Raw genomic sequence first — 8,874 nt, 5'->3', positions numbered from 1 at the left:
ATTGACTCCCACCGGAGAGATGTTTGCAAAGTCTTCGACCTCCTACGGGCAAACTCCCTCTATGCCAAGTTGGAGAAGTGTATGTTTGAGCAGGAGTCCCTACCTTTCCTAGGCTACATCATCTCTGCCCAGGGATTGGCTATGGATCCTGCCAAACTACAGGCTGTGATGGACTGGCAGGAACCCCATTCTCTTAAAGCGGTGCAGCGCTTTATGGGGTTCATTAATTATAATCGCCAGTTCATTCCGCACTTCTCAACTTTGGTAGCTCCCTTGGTTGCTCTCACCAAGAAGGGGGCGAATCCCAAATTGTGGTCTGAGGAGGTCTCCAAGGCCTTTAACTCTATAAAGTCACACTTCGCTAGCGCTCCCATCCTACATTGCCCCGATGTTGATAAGCCATTTATCATGGAGGTGGATGCCTCTTCTGTTGGTGCTGGAGCAGTCCTCTTCCAAAAGGATGCTCAAGGTCGGAAGCATCCTTGCTTCTTTTTCTCCAATACCTTCTCACCAGCAGAGAGGAATTATTCCATCGGGGACAGGGAGTTGCTAGCCATGAAGTTGGCTTTCTCGGAGTGGAGACATCTCTTGGAGGGAGCACGTTTTCCCTTCCAAGTCTTCACAGACCATAAAAATTTGGTGTACCTGCAGACAGCCCAGCGGTTGAATTCTCGCCAGGCCAGATGGTCCTTATTCTTCTCCCGGTTTCATTTCACCCTCCATTTTCTTTCTGGGGAGAAGAACATTCGGGCCGATGCTCTCTCTCGCTCCGTTGTGTCATCTGCGGAGGAGGAGGAGGAGCCTCGGCTTATTGTCCCCACCGAGAGCTTGAGAACTGTGGCCCCGGTTTCGCTAGAGTCTGTGCCCCCGGGCAAGACTTTTGTTCCATCCAATTTGCGACCGGAGGTTCTCTCTTGGGCACACTCGTGGTGGACATTTTGGTACCAAAAGGACATCTGAGTTACTGGCGAGGACGTACTGGTGGCCGCATATGGCTCGTGATGTCGCAGAGTATGTTCGGGCGTGTGTCTCTTGCGCCAAGAACAAGACTCCTCGGCAACGGCCAGCTGGTTTGCTTTTTCCTCTGCCGGTGGCGGACAGGCCCTGGGAGATGGTCGGGATGGACTTTGTGGTGGGCTTACCCAAGTCTCGTAACTGCACCATTATCTGGGTGATCACCGACCATTTTTCCAAAATGGTGCACTTGGTGCCTCTTCCATGGCTACCTTCTGCACGGGCGTTGGCTGTCTTGTTCGTCAAGCATATCTTTCGCCTACACGGTATGCCAGACAAAATTGTTAGTGACCGGGGTCCCCAGTTTGCGTCTCGATTCTGGAGAGAGCTTTGTCGTCTACTCAGTATTGAGTTGAATCTCTCTTCGGCATATCATCCCGAGACGAATGGGTTGGTAGAGAGGGCCAACCAGACCTTGGTCACATATTTACGACATTTTGTTTCTGCCAGGCAGGATGACTGGGCATCCTTGCTACCGTGGGCAGAGTTTGCACTTAACAATGCCGTAGCCGACTCCACCGGTCAGACTCCATTCCTCCTAAATTACGGCCAGCATCCGCGTGTTCCTGTGCCCATGCCTGTGTCTTCTGCTGACTCCAGGGTGGCAGACTGGGCTGTGGAGGCACGGGACATTTGGGACCGCACGCAGGATGCCATTTGGGCCTCCAAGGAGAGAATGAGGTCCTCCGCCGATGTTCATCGGCGCCCCGCTCCGACCTTTGCTCCTGGCGACTTGGTGTGGCTCTCCGCCCGTAACATCAGGCTGCGAGTTGAGTCCACTAAGTTTGCTCCTCGCTACTTGGGTCCCTTCAAGGTTCTCGAACAGGTTAATCCTGTGGTCTACCGTTTGGCTCTTCCTCCACGCTTGGGTATCACCGACACCTTTCATGTGTCCCTCTTGAAACCCGTATACATGTCCCGGTTTTCCGAGTCATCTGCCGGGACATCGGGTTCGTCTACGGACGATTACGAGGTGAACGCTATTTTGGAAAACATTCAGGCCCCACAGCTCATTGCTGCCTTCAAGCGTAGCGAGGCCCAAGGAGGGGGGGGGCCCTAGGAGGGGGGGTAATGTTAGGTCTCGAGTTCCCGCTTCTGCACAGGGGGAATCTCGAGCCATCTCCGCTGCGGTCTCCCATTCTTGTCCAGCCGCAGTGGAGTCTGCTCAGCAGGGACGTCGGTCCCAGCGTCTTGCTCAGTCTCATTCTGTACAGAGAGTTACTGCTGCTTCTTCAGCTTCTGCCATTAAACCCAGTGCTGGTCAGCAGCGAGCGGACTTCTCTGGGACTAAGTCCTTGTCTGCACACACTGAGCATGACCAGGGCAAGATCTCCCGTTGGAGATCGAGGGTCATGTGCTCAGGCTCTGCAGCACATTCCATTGGTCCTTTTGGCAGGTCTTGGAAGGGCAAAGTTTCGGTGGCCACTTCCTGTGCTGCAACTATATAAACTGCGCATGACCGCACGGCCATGCGCTAGTGTACATTTGCTTACGTGTGTTTGTTGTGAGTGCAAGTCATCCTTGGATACCCCTTCCCTATTGAATGTCTGTTCTCGGAAGGTGTATGGTTGCTATCTAGCGCCCGACTTATCCTACAGCACTAATCACACGTTACAGCGTCCAGTTGCTGTGACCGCAGTACGGCGCCGTGCACTTCCTCTGTGCTTTCCTTACCCAAGCCTGGGTGGTTAGTGGCGTTCGTCAGTGCGGCACCGCATGCACTCTTGTGCCCTAATATTGTTATTCAGCTTCCTTACACACCCAGTTGCGGTGTTGTGCCAGCAAGGGTCTAATCGGACTTCAATCCTAGGCGGCATTGCTTTGTTCAGTGGAGGAAAGCTGTAATGAGCTGTAATGAGTGGCAGACACAGTTAGTAGGCCCAAATAATAAAATGGGCTAAATGTCTGCCAAAAAATAGTTTAGCTTCTGGAGGAGGAGGAGGAGGGGTGGCGAACGCCTACAGCCAACTGTTTCCTAGACCATGGGCTAGGCAGAACTGTCCCACTATGGCTGTCCCCTGTGGACCCTGCATCCACCACATTAACCCAGTGCGCCGTGATGGACACGTAACGTCCCTGGCCATGCCTACTGGTCCATGCATCTGTTGTGAGGTGCACCTTTCCACTGACTGATTGCCTCAGTGCATGGACAATGTGGTCTTTGACATGCTGGTGGAGGGCTGGGATGGCTTTTCTCGCAAAGAAGTGATGACTGGGTAGGTCATAGCGTGGTACTGCGTAGGCCATCAGGTCTTTGAAAGCTTCGCTTTCAACCAACCGGTAAGGCATCATCTCTAACGAGATTAGTATAGCAATGTGGGCATTCAAACCCTGTGTACGCGGATGAGAGGATGAGTACTTTCTTTTCCTAGTGAGAGTCTCTTATAGGGTGAGCTGGACTGGAGAGGTGTATATGATGGAACTAGCGGTGGTGATAGTGGACATGGTGGATTGAGAGAGGGTTGGTGATGGTATTCTTGATGTTGGCCTACATACAGTGTTTTCCACCAATAACCTTGTGATTCCCTGACTGCTTTGGCCTTGCGACGATACCTCCACATTTGCTGCTGGTGGTGTCCTAATCGGTGGGCTTACAGTGAGGGAAGCAATGTAGCGTTGCTGACTACCTTCATTCTGAGCAGGTACACCAATGGTACCGGACGTTTGGTAGTTAGTCCAGGCTTGCAAATGCATTCTGGTTAAATGTCTAAGCATGCACGTTTTATTTAAATTTTGAAGATTCTTCCCTCTGCTAAAAGTCTTTGAGCATTTCTTACAGATAACTTTTGACTGATCATTCGGATCTTGGTTAAAAAATTGCCACACTAAACTCTTCCTACTATGGAATACCTTTTCAGGCATTGCACGCTGTGCTACTTTCACCGGATGGCCACGTTGTCCTACAACTGTTTTTGTTTTGACAAACATTTTTGGCATGATACGGGCCTGGCAGGTGACAGCTCTTGCGATGTAGATGGCTGCTGCGGATCATCCTCCTCCGCTTCTGAGCTACTGGCAGCGGCACCCTCTTCCCCCAATGGCTGCCAATCTGGGTAAAAATATAACCTCCACTGTCCCTGCAAAAAAATGTTGGTGTTTGACAGTGGAAATCACTACAGCACAAGCAGTTTGGGGGTTAATCTTCCCTCCCTAACTATATCCCTTCTTCTGATGAAGCTGCAGCAACCTCTGCCTATGCTAAGATCGGCAGAAGTAAGATGGCGGTCGGCGTGCATGCCCCTTTATAGCCCCTGTGATGCCGCAGAAAGCAAGCCAATCACTGTCATGCCCTTCTCTAAGATGGTGGGGACCGAGACCTATGTCATCACGCTGCCCACACTCTGCGTTCTCCTTCATTGGCTGAAAAATGGCGCTTACAGCATCATACAAAATGCGACTTTTGCGCACAGATCAGCGACCTAATGGCCGATCCCACACTAGGATCGGGTCGGGTTCAGGTGTGGTGACTGTGGAGGCCAGGTGATCTGGCATAGCACCTCATCACTCTCCTTCTTGGTCAAATAGCCCTTACACAGCCTGGAGGTGTGTTTGGGGTCATTGTCCTGTTGAAAAATAAATGATGGTCCAACTAAACGCAAACCGGATGGAATAGCATGCCGCTGCAAGATGCTGTGGTAGCCATGCTGGTTCATTAAGCTTTCAATTTTGAATAAATCCCCAACAGTGTCACCAGCAAAGAACCCCCACAACATCACACCTCCTCCTCCATGCTTCACGGTGGGAACCAGGCATGTAGAATCCATCCGTTCACCTTTTCTGCGTCGCACAAAGACATGGTGGTTGGAACCAAAGATCTCAAATTTGGACTCATCAGACCAAAGCACAGATTTCCACTGGTCTAATGTCCATTCCTTGTGTTCTTTAGCCCAAACAAGTCTCTTCTGCTTGTTGCCTGTCCTTAGCAGAGGAGCAGCTATTTTACCATGAAGGCCTGTTGCACAAAGTCTCCTCTTAACAGTTGTTGTAGAGATGTGTCTGCTGCTCTCTGTGTGGCATTGACCTGGTCTCTATTCTGAGCTGCTGTTAACCTGCAATTTCTGAGCCTGGTGACTCGGACAAACTTATCCTCAGAAGAAGAGGTGACTCTTGGTCACTCTTTCCTGGGGCGGTCGTCATGTGAGCCAGTTTCTTTGTAGCGCTTGATGGTTTTTGCCACTACAGTTGGGGACACTTTCAAAGTTTTCCCAATTTTTCGGACTGACTGATCTTCATTTCTTAAAGTAATGATTGCCACTCGTTTTTCTTTACTTAGCTGCTTTTTTCTTGGCATAATACAAATTCTAACAGTCTATTCAGTAGGACTATCAGCTGTGTATCCACCAGACTTCTGCACAACACAACTGATGGTCCCAACCCCATTTATAATGCAAGAAATCCCACTTATTAAACCTGACAGGGCACACCTGTGAAGTGAAAACCATTCCCGGTGACTACCTCTTGAAGCTCATCAAGAGAATGCCAAGAGTGTGCAAAGCAGTCATCAAAGCAAAAGGTGGCTACTTTGAAGAACCTAGAATATAAGACATAATTTCAGTTGTTTCACACTTTTTGTTAAGTATATAATTGCACATGTGTTAATTCATAGTTTTGATGCCTTCAGTGTGAATGTACAATTTTCCTAGTCATGAAAATACAGAAAAATCTTTAAATGAGAAGGTGTGCCCAAACTTTTGGTCTGTACTGTTTATGTGTCTCACTGACATATATATATGTATATATATATATATATATATGTATATATATATATATATATATATATGTAAATATACATATATATAGACTGTTTATATGTTTTTCCGAATATTTGAGCCCATGGATCCATTCTATGTCTATTTTGCAAGCCGTCGAGAAAATCTCAACCTACGTGTAAGGCCGGCGTCACACACAGCGTAAAATAATACGGTCCGTATATTACGGCCGTAATACACTGAAAAGTCCCCAAAATAGTGGTCCTTAGCTCCTCCGTAGGCAGGGTGTGTCAGCGTTTTTTGCGCATGGCATCCTCCTTATGTAATCCGTATGGCATCCGTACTGCGTGTTTTTCTCGCAGGCTTGAAAAACCAACATACCGCTATAGAAGGGATCCATGTGTCACAAAAAATATATATATATATACTGTCTATATATACTGTATATATATATATATATATATATATATATATGTCAGTAGACACACATATATATGTATATTAATATTTCTTCCAGCGCGAGATAGCTTTAAAGCCGGTAATTCAATTACCGGCTTTTGCTCTCTCCTTCCTAAACCCGACATGATTTGAGACATGGTTTACATACAGTAAACCATGTCATATCCCCCTTTTTAAGCATATTCCACACTACTAATGTTAGTTGTGTGTATATGCAAAATTTGGCCGTTCTATCTACTAAATTAAAGGGTTAAATGGCGGAAAAAATTGGCGTGGGCTCTCGCGCAATTTTCTCCGCCAAAGTAGTAAAGCCAGTGACTGAGGGCAGATATTAATAGCCTGGAGAGGGTCCACGGTTATTGGCCCCCCCCTGGCTAAAAACACCTGTCCCCAGCCACCCCAGAAAAGGCACATCTGGAAGATGCGCCTATTCTGGCACTTGGCCACTCTCTTCCCATTCCCGTGTAGCGGTGGGATATGGGGTAATGAAGGGTTAATGCCACCTTGCTATTGTAAGGTGACATTAAGCCAAATTAATAATGGAGAGGCGTCAATTATGACACTTATCCATTATTAATCCAATACTAGTAAAGGGTTAAAAAAATACACAAACACATTATTAAAAATTATTTTAATGAAATAAAAACAAAGATTGTTGTAATATTTTATTCAACGCCCAATCCAATCACTGAAGACCCTTGTTCTGTAACAAAAATAACATAATAAACCAACAATATCCTCACCTTCCGCAGATCTGTAAAGTCCAACGATGTAAATCCATCTGAAGGGGTTAAAAAATTTTGCAGCCACGAGCTTTGCTAATGCAACGTTGTTAGTGGCTGCAAAACCCCGGGGAATGAAGGTAAAGTAGGTCAATGACCTATATTTACCTTCATTTGCGGTGAGGCGCCCTCTGCTGGTTGTCCCTAGATCGTGGGAACTTTCCTAGAAAGCTCCCAGGCTCGAGTTCATATGAGGACAACCAGCAGAGGGTGCCTCTTATGAACTCGAGCCTGGGAGCTTTCTTGCGCAGTACGGTGACAAACACGGCCGTAGAAAGCCGTGTAATACGGATCAGTAAAATACGGCAGATAGGAGCAGGAGCATAGAGAATAATTGTGCCGTTTGTTTTGCGAGTTTTACGGACGTATTTTCTGCGCTCATATGTCCGTAAAACTCGCAAGTGTGACGGCGGCCTTAGGAGTCGAGTTCCCACTGCTGCACAGGAGGGATCTCGAACCATGTCTGCTGTGGTCTCCCATTCTACATCAGCTGCAGTTGAGCCTGCTAAGCGGAGACGTCAGTCCCAGCGTCTCACTCAGTCTGATACTGTGCAAAGGGTTACTGCTTCCTTTCCAGGCTCTGCTGTTGTAGCCTGCACTGTTCAGCGGCGAGCAGGCTTTTCTGGGACTAAGTCCTGCTTTTCACACACTGAGCATGTCCACGGGAGAACCTCTCATTGGAGGTCGGGGGTCACACACTCAGGCCCTGTAGCAGCTCCGATTGGACCACTAGGAAGGTTCTTGTCTGCTGCAGCTATAAAAGGTTCGCATGGCCGCACGGCCATGTGCTAGTATCAACCTGTGTTATGAGCTTTGCTACTTGGTGGTCATGTCTGCATGTGGTTAGTGTTGGTTGAAATAAGCCCCTAGAATACCAGCACCTCCGGTAAGGAGTTGTTTGTGTGCTATGCTGACTGCATGACCACTCTTTGCTTTGCTCAGTTAGGCAACTGTGATCCTCTGTGAGGTTAACAGGGCACGCATTTTCATATCTTTGCGATTCTGTGAAGTTAACGGAGTTCGCTTAGACCGCCATATAGTGCCATTAATTACTTTGCAGCAGATATCTCTGCACGGTGGACCCCGGGCTGCGAACGCACCTTGTTGTTTCCTTCCTATCTTCTGTGCGTTCTGCTAGCCCTAACAGTATACTAGTGCCAGGGTCTGGCTAAGTAATGTTGGACAAACAGTGATTGCAGGGGTGCATCCAGCAGCTGGAGGGCAGGTTGGCGACTCTCAAGTGTGCAACCTCAGCTGTGGATGTAACCACAATAGCTGTTCAGGCTGCTAGCACGACTGCAGCAACTTTGTCCACTGCCACCACTGTTCCGACTTTATCCCATCTCCCGCTGCCAGAGAAATACTCTGGTGACAGTAAAACCTGTAGGGATTTCGTGAGCCAGTGCGGTATACAACTCGAGCTTCTGGCTGCACGTTTTCCTACAGAGCGGGCAAGAGTGGGATTTATAATCTCTCTTCTGTCGGACAGAACGTTGGAGTGGGCTACGCCGCTGTGGGAGCGTGACGATCATGTGGTGCAGAGTGCTTTTCGGTTCTTGAGCACTCTGAAGCAGGTCTTTTTAGCACCTCAAGTCACCCATGATACGGCGCTCCAACTGCTGGCATTGACTCAGGGGTCGTCCATAGTCAGCCATTTTGCCGTCTGTTTCTGGACTCTAGCCTCTGAGCTTAAGTGGCCGGATAAAACTCTCATCCCAGTATTTTGGAGGGGGCTGGCTGACCATGTGAAGGATGCTTTGGCCAATAGGGAGATACCCACTACACTGGAGGAGATTATACCTATATCAACTCGCATCGACCTTCGTTTTCACGAATGAAGGATGGAGCGAGCCCAGTGTAGGCAGAGGTTTCGGCTGGCTCCCACCTTCGCCAAACCTCTGGAATCTCCG

Source organism: Ranitomeya imitator, chromosome 4 (assembly GCF_032444005.1).
Source record: "Ranitomeya imitator isolate aRanImi1 chromosome 4, aRanImi1.pri, whole genome shotgun sequence".
NCBI lineage: Eukaryota > Metazoa > Chordata > Amphibia > Anura > Dendrobatidae > Ranitomeya > Ranitomeya imitator.
Note: the sequence above shows the minus strand (reverse complement) of the source record.